The 15,811-nt window shown below is 43.2% G+C and overlaps 1 pseudogene; it reads right to left on the bottom strand.

The window, feature by feature from the left end:
• Positions 1 to 215: 215 nt before the first annotated feature.
• On the bottom strand, positions 216 to 478 carry LOC110595353 (annotated as a pseudogene).
• Between the last annotated feature and the right edge of the window lie 15,333 nt (positions 479 to 15,811).

Genomic DNA, 15,811 nt, shown 5'->3' with positions numbered 1-15,811 from the left:
ATTCAGAAGCTCAGAGCTGAACAGATCCTGAGATGTGGTAATATCCCCAAATGTTCTCCATATATAAGAGAACAGACCGTGTGAAGCTGGGTTTGTCTATTTCTCTACAGGTTCTGAGTATGGCATGGAGCTGAGTGATAGGGACAATAGGAAGTTGATTTGGAAGGAACACACAACTGTCAGGAAATCCAGGGAGAACTGTGCAGGGCGTGTAATCACCTGATGCTTGTATTCACTCGTGTATTCTCCACCAATATGTATATGCATATTGCCATATGCAATGCCATGAACGTGCCAAAGGTGCCGCCATTCTGCATCATGGTTTTCCCGATGCTGCCCATCAGCTCCCGACCTGGCATTCCGATCCTGAGACAGGAAAAGGTGCCATGCCCACAGCGCAGCAAATCTTAAAGCCCGTCTTCACGCCGCCGAAGCAGCTAGGCTGGGACTATCCGTACGGACCCACGGCCACCGGCATCTCTCTCGTGGGCTGTGTTGCTCGGTGCTACGTCTCATGGAAAGCGAGACGGAGGGCCTTTTTTTTTTTTTTTTTTTAGAAGAAAACTTGGTGCTCCCCTCCCATCTTCTGGGGGAGGGACAGATGTCTGTTCCACAGCTCTGGCAGTGTAAGTGAGGGTTTAGGCCATGACGTTACCCGGCAGCACTCTCAGATCCCATGTGGCTTCTCATCATGCTGCCTCATTATTGTGTCTCCTTTCTTTGAAGTCAGAGTTCTTCTTCCTACCTCCCCACTGTCCTAAACCCTCCAAAGCTGTCCCCTCCAAAGCCATGAACAGGAGCTTAAGTACTATATGTGAGAGGCAGGGATATCTCAAGGCAAACATTACCCTGATGACTTGGAAAATAGGTTCCCAAGTGTCTTGATGGTCTTCTCCTTCGCCGCCATCCACTCAACACCTTTGCAGGCCTAGTGCCCAGAGGCATTGCATCCAAGGTAAACAGAAGTCTGCTGCTGTGCATTGGATAGAGCTCCACAAAGATAGATCACAGGATGAGGCCAGCATCTGAGTAGAGGGTCGCACATCAAGGGAAGAGTGTCCATGTGCTTGGTCTACTGGTCCAGAGGCCAACCTCTGATTTCCTTTTGATCATTAATGCATTAGCTCTTCTTCCATTGCCAGCATGTGGGGTGGCACCTGAACTGGGCTGCCTTGTTCTATCACTTTTCTCTTGTCCATTGAAGAAACATGAGCCTAGAGTGCAACCTACTAAATGTTCTCATTCCTTTGTCTTAGACTGGGTTCCTGAAGCAAACCCTCAGACAAGCAATTGAGTGACAGTAGATTATTTGAGAGGCAATCCCAGAAAGCACCATTAAGGAGGTGGGAAGGTGAGAGAGGAAAGAAAAAGAAGCCAACGAAGGGTGCCTTTCCCCCGAAGTTTTTCATTATGGCAACTGCGGCAGGACTCTTTCTGAGGGCTCTGTATGGGAAAAGCAGGAGGACCACAGCTGTGAGCAGGAAGACTGATGTGGGTGTCCATGAACTTAGTTGGAAGCTTGTGGGTAACCCATGTCTTTGTATCTGGAGGAGGGAACATTGGCGACCTTCAATTTCTGGATTTCTGCCTGGTGATCTGGTTCTGAAGGAAGGTACCAGGTTTGGGAGTCAAGAAAAGCAACTCACTTAACCTGAGACTTAGTCTTCTCATCTGTAAAGCAGGAATAATAATCAATTTCCTATCTCATTGATTGTGAGGTAACAATGAGTTATCAATAGTGACTTTCCAAAGGAAATGCTTTGCAGTTTGTAAATCCCTATGCAGATGTGGAGTGAAACTAATGGTAAAAAGCAGACATCAATGTATCTGAACCATTTGGCAGTTTTGATAGTTGGCCTCTTGTTCTAGAAAACCTCCTGAATGTCCGGCCCTTTTATATACGAAAAAATATCATTTAGTCCTCATTGCTGCTCCTAAGGTGGTCTCCACCTTATTATCTCCACCTTATTATCCCTGTTTACAGATAAGGACACAGAAACTCAAAGAGATCAAGGGTCATGCCTTGGCTCCTGTGTGAAGTGGCATATTTGGGGTTCCACGCTGCCTCTCTGTGTCAGAGGATCTCAGCCCCTCTTCTGCCCTGAGTCTCTCACTGGGTAAAACATGATGTTACTTGGCCGTGTGATACCACGGCAAGCATTCCACTATTGATGATCAGATTCTAGGAACACCAGGAATGGAATACCCAAACTATTACCTGCTGATAGAACGGAGGAGGAGGTCCTGGTTGAGCACCAGGGCAGCTTGCCTCAGTTCTCAGTGTGACAGTCTGGTGGAGATGAGCTGTAAGAAAGCAGGGACTGTTGAAGGTGTTGGTTTTGCTTAGCACAAGGATAGTTAATCTGGGTTCCATGGATAAGCTTGGGACAGTGTCTAAACCTCTTGAAATGGTCTATACATTTATGGGTGTGTATGCCATTTTCTAGGAAGTAGGTTCACAATTTTTATTATAGTCTTAACCAATGACCCCAAAGTCTTAACCTCACTTCTACATTGGACCATCCCTGCATAAGTGCAACATGTGCAGACTCCCTTTGAATATCTCTGGACACAATGAGATTTGGATAACCCATCCTTCCGAATGGTTTAATTTCTGCAAGTTTTGCTTCTTTACCTGTGCTGCTTTCAATGTTATGTTTTTATCTTTTTGCTACTGTTATTTATGATCCATGGTTAGTAATTTTATGTGGGGGACTAGAGGGAGGGAAAGTGCACATGAATTTTATAATCAATGTTCTCCCTTTTATAACTTTATTATTTTCTACACTTTCTCCTAAAGGTATCATTTACTTATCAAATTTAGTTTTCTTTCAGTAATGTGTATTCATGCTCTTTCAAGCAAGTGAATTTGCTTCTTTTAAGCAATCAGCCTTGCAGATTGCAGCTTTTTTAGTTGCCAGGCTAGAAAAATAAAAATAACCTAGTAAGAAAGTGTTTATGTTGAAAGTACATATTCTAAAAAGAATAGTTCTTTTAAAAATAATTCCCCAAACAACTCTTAACAGGTTTGATTCAAAGAGAATTTTTTTCTCTAGTGTGAAAAGCAATATAAATAGACCAGACCCTTTTCTCATGCAGGGTGGTTAATATGAGCACACATCACACCTGGTATTCGACTTACTGGAAATTTGCTAAAAATTTTGTGTGGCCATAATCCATAACTTGATTAACTGTTATTGAGTGTGTTCTGCAAAGTAACAGGAGGTTTAGATGTCTCCTAAAAAGAAAAGCAGAACAGACACAAATTACCAAAATGAAACAGCAGCACAATGATGACACGTTTTCACAATTTGAAATACTAATACTGTGGTTAAAAGGATCTGAGTCAGAGATTGGGCTCTGTCCATGGCTGCAGGGGCAACCTTGTGCCCTCTTTTGGTGGGGGCCCAACCCCTGACCTTGGATGGAAAGCAAGACTTGCATCCTCCCACCCTCCTATGGCAGAGGTCCTTGGAGAAATCAAGGGCAAAACTGGCCCCAAGCATAGACAGGGGTTGTGTGCTGGGACTGGGCTGTGGTAGAGCTCTCCTTTCTTCTTGAGAAGTGGCTGGGGGTAAGACTGGTGAATGTCTTGATCAGTAGATGCCCTGCCCTTGGAAAGCCAGCAGGATGCTACGGTGTGGCTCAGTGCAGGGTTGCCAGAAAAAATACAGGTCCTCTAGCTGCATTTGAATTTCAGATGAACAAGGAATCATTTTTAGCATAAGTATGTCCCATGCATGTATGTGCTATGCTTGTTTCAGGTATTGCATAGGACTCACTTATTCTAAAAAATTATTTGTGGTTTAACTGAAATGGAAACTTAACTGAGTATCCTTTATTTTTATTTGCTAAACCTGGAAACTCTAGCTCAGGGTAAGGCAGGCCTGGATAGCCTATGCTTCTGGTCGTGGCTATAAGAATCTTTATTGCAGGCTTAGGCTCTAGAACTTCTTGTAGATGGGATTATGTTGCATATCTTATTTTGTGCCTTGTTTCTTTTACCCTGAATATGATTTTGAGATTCATCTCTGGCATTGTCTCTATTGTAGTTTATTCCTTTTTATTATTGAGTTGTATTCTATGTATACTGTGTGAAAATGCTACATTTATACTTTCACCCTTGATGGGCCTTGTGTTTCCAGTTCTAGTATATTATGATACAAGTTTCTATGAGTTTTTATGTACAAGTTGTGTGTGTGTATATGTGTGTGTGTATACATATATTTTCATCTTTCATGGGTAAATACCTAAGAGTAGCATTGCTGGATCTTATGGTAAATGTATGGTTAACTTTATACAAAACAGTTTTCCAAAATGGTTGCACATTTTACATGGTCACCAACAATATGTGAGAATTCTACTTGCTCCACATTCTTGGCAACACTTGGCATTGTCTGTGCTTTTATATTTAGTTATTGCAGAAGTTGTAAAAAAGGTTCTACTTTGCATTTATCTGATGATAATTCAAGAACCTTTTCATTTGCTCAGTAGCCATTCATGCACCTAAAAGAATTGTGGGTTTAAGTCTTTTGTCCATTTTGTTGTTAGGTAACTTGTCTTCTTATTGAGTTATATGAATTCTTTCTGTATTATGAACACTAGTCTTGTTTAGCTATTTTCTTTCGGTCTGTAACTTGCCTCCAGTTTTATGGGTATCTTTTGAAGAGCAGCTGGTTTTACTTTTGATTAAGTCCAAGTTTATCAATCATTTTTTTTAATGTTTAGTGCTTTTCAGGTTCTAAGAAATCTTTGCCTACTTCAAGGTCACAAAACATTTTCTCCCATAATAGTTGTATAATTTAATCATTTAAGTCTATGATCCATTTTGAATGAATTTTAGTATGTGGGACAAAGTAATGATTGCGGTTTATTTTTTTCCCCTACATGATTATTCAAATTTTTCCAATTCCATTTACTGAAGTGACTATCCTTTTCTCATTGAATTATATTGATGTCTTTGTGGAAAATTAATTGATCCTGCATGTGTGTGCCTGTTTCGAGAGTTTTTAGAGCCTATTCACCATTGATCTACATATCTAATTTTACACAATATCACAGTCTTGATTACTATAACTTTATAGTAAGCAATTAAATCATTTGTGTCCAAGTACTTAAAACAGATGACTCTACTTTCTGGAGGAATCTGAGCTAAGCCATCTGGGAACATATCACTGTACAGCTCCTTGTCAGCATTTCTATATATTTACACCCGAACCTTTATTGACTTGGTTCTTTTTCTAATCCCATTTCTGAACTGACATGTAAACAGAATTAATTGTCCTTATTATTATCTGATATCACTGTGGAAAACATATCTCTTTCCCCTTCCTCTCTGCAATAATTTTTTTTCTCTTTATGGGGTATACAAATAAAAGTGAGGCTTACTTTGCATTTTTAACGTCTTAACTTTTAGTCTTTTTCTACTTTTGCTGCAAAAACATTGCCATAACAGTCAAATGGCAGTGTTATGTGTTAATTCCAGCAGTTTTAGCCTTTTTTTCCTTCCACAAAACATGTGGTAAGTGAAACACCCTTTGTCTGACTACTCCCATAGCCTTATTCAGGTTTCTGGACAATTCCCCTATGTAAAAGCTGGAATTCCGCTTCTTTCTCTCCTGCTCAGAAATGTATATATAAATCAAAAGGATTGCATCACCTTATTATAGGGAAAATATCTATGTATTTTCAAATGGTCAGTGCTTCTGTACTTGGTACTTTATTTTGAGTAACAGATTGCTTTTGTCCTAGCACCTAGTAGAGAACTCCTGCTCTGTGTTTTGTGTGACTCAGCACAGTACCATGTACACAGCAGGGGCTTAATGCTGGTACAGTGGATAAGCAATAGGATAATCATTGGTACCTCTTGGCGATGAAAATTTAGGGTCCAACAAGTGGAGCCAATTACACCTGTCTCCTACCAAGTCCATGTTCAGTGACATTGTATTGGCAGTTTCCAATCAGCCAAGATGGGAGTATTTACACTATGGAAATAAGCAAGAGCTATGAATTAAGGCTTTTTTTTTCTTCCCAAGGAGTGAATTGTCAAACACTTCCCAGCACATCACTGGGTGTGACCTTCCTGTTGGTGTGGAGATGAGGTAGCTATCAAGATTTCATAATTTGCTGTTCCCATGTGGGAAGAGAAAGAGCTCATCCTGTCTGAGGCAGTCATTTTATGGACTGGCCCCTCATTGCTGTAGACAGACTTGCCTGAGCACACTGTATTAATTTGCAACATCATGCAGAGCACTATGATAGAATCCAGCTGAAGAATCCAACCTTGTAGCCAATCCCCAAAGAGAGCCCCTCTGGAGTTAGTGTCTAGTGAGTGGGAGTGGCCAGTGGTGGGCACTCTGAGGCTGCACTTTCCCATCCATGCCTGCCTTTGTGCCTCTCATTTACTCCAGCAATTGCAGGAGACAAGGATCCCCTGTATTCAAAATTGATGCACCTCTTTATGAAGAGGCAACACAGCCTAAAAAAAAAATTGGAAAATTTCCCAACTAGCTTTAGCACAATAATTATCCTATAGCATATGGACCATCTCTTGGGTCTTTTACACCATCAAACCAAATTGGCAGCACGAAACTTATAATCCTATTTACAAGTGTTTTGGGTTAGGAAGGAGTGGGACAGATTTTGTCCTAAACAGCATTGTGGTATTTCAAGAGAAGTTGCATTTCAGCTTGAATTAAGTTTATATGTAACTAAAAAAGGATGTGACATTTCTTATAAGCAGTGTAAACCTTAAAGGAAAGTGGTATTGATCTGGAACATCACTCACGAATGAGAGTCCAACATAGAATGTTCTCCTTCATTTTGAGAGCATCTTGTAGAAAGCATTCCACAACTTGACAGTGCACCACACCATTACTTATGCTCTCTTTGGGGCCATTTAGTCACCCACTAGTCACTATTTGTCTAATACCTCCTATATATATTCCCTGTAATAAACGTCAAGGTTACGAAGAATATGGTTTTGCCCTCCAGGAGTACAGATCTATTGTGGGAGACAGAGAAATAAAGCAGTAACACAGTGTAGTGCAATCTATGCTCTATTGAACCCAAGAAGTCAGGGAATCCTTCTGGGTGAGGTGCTACTTGGAGTACAAAACAATGAGTGAGAATTATTTTGGCAGACAAGGAAAAGGGAGGTGAAGGTGCAAAGGACAGCCCTATGCCTCTGGGTGTCTCTCTGGGGCTCAGAGGATGTGTGGATCTGTGGCAGATATCCCTTGGAGAGGATGGGGCTCATGTTTTGTGGGTTCTCAGAAATGCTGTGGAGCAGGATATTAAAGTAGATCCATTATATTCAGCTTCAAAAGAAACCCCGGAAAATGGTTGTCATGTTTCAAAGTGAAGTTCAAGGCCACTGTGCAGGAGATGATGAAAAAAAAAAGTGATTTTCTTATTCTTACCCTGTCACCCACGTTGAGAGTATAGAAAAGAGCTTGGAGATAAAGAGATAATTTTGAAAAGAGTTACTGGTGTGTTGTGAGTACCAATCCCACCCCCAAAGGAGTTTCTGGCTGAATGTATACCACGGGAAAAGAGAGAGAAAGGACCCAACTTCCCAGACAGGTGCCTAGCCCACAGTAGGCATGGGCTGGCACGGAAGTATGACAGCAAGTGAAACTGCACATTTTGAGTCACTATGCTGGATATTTTAATTACTAACGGACATGGGCACTTTTACAATTGGAAAGTAACCGGAATACTGATGGAACATGGCCTACATTTCACTCAGAGGCAGGAGAAGATTCAGCTTCCCAGTGTAAATTTGAAGGGCTGGTGGGATCCAACATCAAATTACTGTATTACTATATCCATAAATTGTGCTTGTTCAACAATGTAGTATTTACAGGTACATGCATGTTTTTTTCCCCAGGAGAAGGGCTTGTATCTTTATAAAGATGTAAGAAACCCAGGATTTAGAGAGATATCAGACACTGCTGTAGACAGTGGAGGTTATTCCATTGTGTTATGGGTCATCTCATGATCGGCTTGGCATTTTCAGTGGCTTCCTTTGGGAGCAGGTGGCCTGTCAGAGGGACTGGCTGCTAAGTCTGGAGGCAGGGAGACCAGCACAGAGGCTGCTGTGGGAGTACAGGCTCTGCAATGCTGAGGGCTTGTATCTTGGAATGAAGAACTCAGGGAAGACTCGAGATATGTGTAGAAGACTGAATCAACATGAGTAGGAACTGAGCAGATGCTGAAGATGACGGAGACAGAGGAATGAAGGCGATTCCCAGGGCTCTGGATGGAGCAACTAGGTGGACTGTGGTCTTAGAGCCGAGCTGAGGGAATAATGGGGGAGGAGCAGAGTTCAAGTTAAAATGATTGGTTGAGGCCAGGAATCTGAGGTAGGAGGGGGTATTGGTTTGACGCTTGGGAGAGAGATGTGGGCTAGATTAGGGAAAAAGTAGTCATGGAGTATAGGCAGTTGTAAGAGATTTTAAAAGTGTGACAAAATAAGGAAGGTGGCCCAATATGGAATTTGTTTCTTTTTAGTTGGAGACATTTATAGGGGACTCAGACCACTGGTTTTTTACCTTAAAGAGGAGAAATCTGGTCCACAGGCAATGAGAGCAGAGAAGGGGTCGGGAGAGACACGTGGCCCCAAGGAGCCCAGCATCTCACGGTGCTGACCGTTCCCTTGCTCACTGCAATTCCTCAGGATGCCCTGTATCCTTTCTCTACATTCTTCATTTCTAGAAGCTTCAGTGTGGCTGAGAGGGCATCTGTTTCTAGCCATTGAAGGATGTGAGACAAACACCCTGATTTTCAGAGGTTCTGTCACCCAGACGAGCTTGAGAACTTGTGCCTGATGGCAGCTTTCACAGCTCTGAAGTGCCACTGGGCCAGCTAACCACAGCTCTTCCTTCTGTCACCTACCTAAGAAGACAACTTCTTTGCTTTCCACTTGATTCACTTTCTCTCATCACACCAATAACCCTGTGTTTCTATTGGATATTTCCTTGGCATTTGTGCAGATGCCTGTAGGAAACAGGGCTCCCCAATGCACTTTACACCCCACAATCAGGGAGCCAGTGCGCCATAGGCATATAGTCAATGTATTGATGATGATGCTCAAGGTTATGGCAACAGGATGGACAAATCATGAGAACTCCAGGAAGAACTTAGTGTAATCAAATTGTCCATAAAACTGTGGCAAGTCAACAAAATAAATCTCTCTCTCTTTCTCTTTCTCCAGGGTCTTACTCTATCTCTCAGGTTGGAGTGCAGTTGCACAATCATAGCTCACTGCAGCTTCAAACTCCTGGACTCAAGTGATCCTCCTACCTTAGCCTCCTGAGTCGCTGGAACTATAGGGGCGTGCCACCACGTCTGGCTAATATTTGTATTTTTGGTAAAGACAGGGTTTTTCTATGTTGCACAGGCCAGTCTCAAACTCCTGGGCTCAAGCAATTCTCCCACCTTGGCCTCCCAAAGTGTTGGGATTATCGGTGTGAGCCACCTTGCCCAGTCCAATCTCTCTTTTAAGTGTAGTTGGAATCGATCAGGCTGGGATCTTTGGGCCTAATGTTTGCTTCCCTTTCCCCATAGATGCTTTTGTGCTTCCACAGTGAGCAGAGCATGGGGGGGGATTCTGTGTGGACTTCAGTCTCAGCACAGTTTTTTAAATGCTGCACTTTACAACTTGGTTATAAAACATTAAGATTTCATGGTATATAACATGGAATCTCTTCTATCTGTGGATGTAAAATAAAACCCCTGGGAATATACTTTCTCTTTCATATGAGAAGAATTCATTGTGCTTTCCAAGCCAAGAGCTTTTATATTACTAGAAAGGGAAGTCATGTTTATTAATTAAATTATTTGCCTGGTTTAGTCTATTGTTGCTAAATTTCACATGCCAAAATCATACAGTATGATGAGAACTGAAAAGCTCCGAGTTTCAAGTATGTGAAAAAGGAAATGAGTTTGTGGAACAGCTGTTCTCTGAGATATTTTTCAGCATGGCTACAAAGGAGGGGGCCATGTTTTAACCATAGTAAATTTTGCTTCCCTTTCAGAGATTCATTGCATGTATTGTTGGAGAAAATGCAAGACAGAGTTTTGTGAATTGTGAAGCACCAAACAACGGTAATGTTTTGTTTTTATACCAGAATTTTCCTTCTGACTATTCTTGGTGTCATGAGAAACTAGATAACTAGCTAAGTTTGTTGAATTTGTGATGTGAAGATGGTTTTTTACTTAGTTGTAGACAAAATGGTTACTTTGATGGTTGGTGTGCCCACAAGGGAAACTGGGCTCTTTGAGGGCTCTTCTGGAAGTATGGTTTCTTATGGCTGACCCACTGAAGTTTCTGCTCTATGTCTCTCAGTCTGTCTCTATGCGTTCAAAGGCAGGGTTTATTCCATGCTACTATTTTACCACATAGATATTTTTCCACCACAAATTTAATAAAACATGTTGGTTCTTGGTGATTATAGTGAGAAATTATTAAGGTTGTAAGAGTGTCCTTTGAGATCTAAATTATAAAATCCAGAGATGAGCAGATGTCTGATGACCTTGGAGAGAGTGTCAGGCCTGCCAGACTTGATCACCCTCCTGACTGAAGGTTTGCCTGCTGCAGGAAGAGGGGTTAGTGAGCCTGGGTGATAGTGAGCACAGAGATCCAGAGGTCTACACTGGTAGTGCCATCCCAACCCTGTCAAATATGGAGCCTGATCCGGGTGTCTGGGTGACCTGGTCCACTGGCAGGAGGGACAAGTAGGTTGTGATCCCTGCAGAGGGCTCATTTAACCTACTCCCTTACTCTGAATCCACCCAATAAAGCCACCTTCTCATGATGCTTTGGCTTCTCTCTAAGAGTTGTCTACAGGGAGAGAAAGGTGCCGGCCCTGGAGGCGGTTGTTCTAATCTAACAATATGTATTCAATAATTCTAACATCTGCGTTTTGCAGGTTTGATGCTGTTGGTTGTTGTTCCTGCTTAATGCTCACAGTACCTTGTTTCTTCATGAGTTTTGTGATGCTAAAAACCTTTTTGTTATGAACTCATGATCAGCGGTACTCAGGGAACCCACAGACCTAGGTTGAGAGTGTTTCCTCCGGAGAATATTTGTGTTTGCTTCAGTCTGGCTCCTGCATGAAGTCTATTTTAAATAAAGTTCTAAGCCAAGATTTTTTTGGACCACAAAGGTAGTGTGAAATCAGGGCCCAAACCCATGTAAGGTCTGGTACGTCATTTTGAATATTGGAAAACTTTTTCCCACTCCAACCAGCATGTAGGTCAAGATGATAAGATGTTTCACCATCTCCCTAATCTTCTTATGAAGAGCATGGCCCTGTGCATAGAGGTCTCTGATTCTGACTCCTTGGCTTTGTCTTCTGTCCCATTTTTCATGAGTAAACCAACCCAGAAAGAAAACAGTCAAGAGAGGACGTTGTAAACCTTATGGGCAAGAGTTATTGTTCATCTTGGGAGGAGAGCAGAGACTGTGGAGTATCTTCTGAGGAGAGTTGCAGATGTTGACCTTTTCTGACATAACAGCCAATAAAAATGCACATTAGTGCAGTTCAGTATTTATTTAATTGTGATTTATACTTACTGGCTGAGTTTCTTGCCAGCTAGCTTATTAAAAGCTCATACACATGTATCTGAAGAGGCCATAGTACCATTCCAGAGTGTCATTCCTAATGACAAGCTACAAGGGCACACATACTTAATGCTATTCTTAAAACCTTAACATGAGCATCTTTTGGTCACAAATTAGCATTATCTAATTAAATAAAGAAACTTAATTACCTGAGGTCAACTTTGGAAGGAATCTGATACTGCTTTAGTGTGTTACCAAGAACCCATGGTAAACTTTGTTTAGTTAAAATGAGATAAGCTCTTCTCTTTTCCAATAAAATGGGGCTGAGATGCTTTTTATGTCAAAGTCTCTCTGCCCCTGCCATCTCTCTGTCTGACAGAGCTGTGGCAGTGACTGCCTGCCCTGAGCTCACAACTCTTGTGCACAATCCTCTTTTCCAGCTCTGTGCCAGGGTCTGCCCTTATGCTGCCCTGTTCCCCTACAGACCTGGGGGCAGGGTGTATGTGTGTGTGTGGGGGTGTATCTTTGCTGGTCCCAGGTCACTTCACAGTCCCTCCTCAGTGTCTGTAAGCCTGCCCATAATCATTTACGGGACCCCACACAGTCACCCCTTCTGAGTGCTCCATCGGTTTTCTTTCCCTGCCAGCAGGGTGACGGCAGGAATTCTGCGTCCCTCCTCTGTGCCCTGAAGGCTTGTGTCTTCTGGGTCCCCACACACAGTGAGCTGGCATGTCTGTCCCTCTAAAGGGCTCATCTCTGTGATGCATCTTGATCAAATGATGGGTTTGGGTCACTTGGGAGGCATGTTGCTAGTAGATTTTCAACCTATTTAATTTTAACTAAACTATAGTGCAGTTAAGCTGTTCATCATGGCAGCATCCTGCTCCCTTGGCTGCTCTTCTGGGTGTCAGAACAGGAATAAGGTCATTGCTGGTACCAGGAGATTTGTGCCTGGTACATGGTCCACCCAACCCACAACTGAAAGACAACAGCTGCCACCGACATGTCCTCCCGTGAGGTGGCAGATCCAACTATTGCAGTGCCCCGCATATCTATGGGAGGTACGTTTTGAATGTGGACATTATCTGTCTTGTGATTGGTAGAAGAAAATTGGAGCCACATCTCATCTATTCATTTCTAGAGGACTGATGGATAAATAATGTTTGCAAATCAACAGTTTCTCGAATGTGGTTGAGGAAGTTTCCGCTCCTTTATTATTTCTGACGACATCAGGTGTGTACAGGGTGGTATAGCTGTAGACCCTAGTATTTCTGATGTCACCTTCTGAGTGGTGTGACTATGCTGTCAAGGCTGTCTGCTGCAGATAGGACACTGTCTGCCAGGGTGGCCACTGGGTCTTTGACATGTGCTCTTCCGATAGGGCCCAGCTCCACTGCCACAGCCAAACCACAGCCGTGTAGATTCCTTCTTGGGACCTAGTCTTTCTCTGTCCCCATGGTTGTGCAAGGGGCTGGTTCTTCCCCACCAGTCGGTGCAGTGAAGGTGGATTGTGAGGGGAAGTCAAAACATACTTATTCGTGCCTATACTTGGGATCTAGTGGCCTGTCATGACAAAGCATTGCTCTGCCAGATGAAGTCCTGCTGGAGGTGTTCGGGATGGGGTGGGCATCCCGCTGCCCACATCTGCCAGACCAGTGTGCACTCTGCTGACCTGGGTTAAAGAAAACGTCTCTATTCCCAGTGGTGCAGTTGGGACTGGTAAGATGACATTCTTCACATCATGGGGCAGTAAAACCAGTGTCGATTGCTGGCATTTCTTCTGAGGAATCCATGCTTGCTCTGTTTTGCTTCAGGCAAGAGTCCACTACACGGGTGAGGCTCGGGGTGAGTAAGCAGCCAGGGAGCACGGGAATCCAGTCTTCCTAAAGTGAAGGGACACCTTCACTTGACACCTAATGGCCAAGCAAGGCTTTGGCAAGGAATGAGACCTCTCAAGATGAGCTTCAGTGTCCTTACCTGTAAAATGGGTATCTTAATACTCTGCAGGGTTGTCAGCAGGGTTTAAAGAGAGAAACACGAAGGCTCTGCTAAAGAGTAGCTACTTGTTGCATGTTTATTCTTACTGTCATCATTTTTATTGTTAATAAAGCTATTTGCTATGTCATGGGCATGCACACACGGCTGCCCCAGAGGGGTAGCTATGAGAGTGACCCACACTTCTCCACTGACCTCAGCTGGAAAACCCGTGCTCCTTCTTCCTGGTTTCTTATAAACCTCTATCTTGTATGTAAGTCCTTGTTCCGGGGATAGTGTCTCTTTCCCTGTAGGCGTTTGTTTCTGCTTTGACTTTCCTGTCTTCCCCAGCACTGTGGGTATATCTGCTCCCCTCCCCCGACTTCCTTCCTCCAAGGCACAGGCTGTCGCTGCCTCTCACTTTCCCCCTTGCATGTTTGTCACCGCTTCTCCTTCAGCCTCCCACCTTCAGGGCTCACACATGGGCCCAGCCAGGAAGCCCAGTTCTCATGCTTCATGCCCCCCAGTCCCATTTCCCTCTGTACCAGCCATTTGAAGTTTCTTGTCAGGCCTCAGGGGAACCCATGGTGGCTTTGAGCAGAAGGTGGCTGTCCCCAAGGCCAGTCTTGTGGCTACAGGAAGGAAAGTATGCTCCTAGCCCCGAAGGAGGAACTCAGAAAGCCTTTCCCATGAGACCTCCAGGCAATGGATGGGCGCAGCAGGACCAGGCACTGTGGGTAAGCTGGTGTCAGGGCTGTCCTGCCAGTGTAATCTCTCTATGGGAAAACGGGATCTAGGCACCAACTGATCCCAGTGTGAAAACAGATTGTGTACTGACTGTTCCCCTCTGATCGAGCAGAATGATTGTTTCTAAAAGGCAAAATGGAATATTTGTAGACAACTAAATATGCCAAGGGCTGTTTAAAAACAACGTACTTCTACTTTTCAGCTTTAACCAGCATTGATTTATACTTCAGTCCGAACTTCCAGGACTTTGATCGGCCTGGTGCCCTGTGCTCTTAGTCCTTTGATGTTTGCATCTGGGACCCCTTACAAATGGTCTGGAGGGGGTGGGTCCCACCTGACTCTGAGGCCCTCACGGCTCAGCCCTGGTCTGGCTGCTAGTCCCACCCTGCTTTGTGACTCGAAGACCCTCCTCTGCACCCTGTTATGGCTTCTTCTCTTATTTATATCTGCATTTGAGTAACTGGAACATGGTCTCTCTCCTTGTGGAATTTTCTGCCTGGGTTTTTTGCCTAATACTCTGATTCAGAGTATTTAAATTTTTGTTAGGAAGACCCAGGGGTTTTCCCAGAGCAAAATGGTGATGATCTTTTAAGATGTAAATGTGTATTGTGAGATCCTGAAAGGAAATGTGAAAAGGGAGAGAGACCTCCTTGCTAGGTCATGCTGGTCAGGACTTGTGAATGTGTCCCTGTGAGCATGTTGTGAGGACTGAGGACGCAGGAGGGGACAGATACTGGGAGAAAAAAATGGCTGAGCATTCATCCAAAATTCACTTAATTGCTTTCTATGATACATGGTGAAATTTGATAAAATTGGTAAAATCAGAACTAGGGGAAATTACCAACTTTGTCCCCACCATTCAAAGAAAGCACCTTTAAAATTTTGGTATATTTCCTTCCAGTCTTTCCCTCCTCTGTTTCATTCTTTTGCAAAGTGATCACTATGAGAGGGACCCCAAAACACCCCAGAATTTATTTACTAAAAATTGTGTATTTATTCTTACATGTTTAAACTTCAGTCATATTCAAAGTACTCTCCATTTGATGTCATACACACCTACTGCAACGCTTTTCCCACAGGCCAAAACAGTTTTTGAACTTGTTAATTTTGATGCCTTTCAGTGCTCTTGCCATTTTTTTGAACCACCTCTTCCACATCAGCAAAATGTTTTCCTTTGAGGACTTTTTTCATACAAAAAAAGTTGCTCAAGGTGAGATCAGGTGAACAGGGAGGGTGGGACACAGGGGTCTTGCTGCTTTTGGTCAAAAACTGCGGAATACTCAGCGGTGAGGGCAATTGCGCTTATAAGTCACTCTTCATGAAATGGGCGAATGTGTTGAAAGAATCTTAAAAAAAATCCCCTGAAGCCTAATGCAGCCTCTCACAGCAATGCTAGTTAATATACTGATGCCAATGGGTTCTCAGAACACTTACTTAGCTGGAGATGGCTGTACCACAAGGGACCCCTCCAAAAAATAATTGCAGTTTTTTTGGTTCCCCCTCACATATGTGCCAGTGAAC

The sequence above is a fragment of the Carlito syrichta genome, unplaced genomic scaffold, assembly GCF_000164805.1.
Source record: "Carlito syrichta isolate Samal-C Ts95f unplaced genomic scaffold, Tarsius_syrichta-2.0.1 Scaffold296491, whole genome shotgun sequence".
NCBI lineage: Eukaryota > Metazoa > Chordata > Mammalia > Primates > Tarsiidae > Carlito > Carlito syrichta.
Note: the sequence above shows the minus strand (reverse complement) of the source record. Positions and strands in the feature narration are given on the sequence as shown.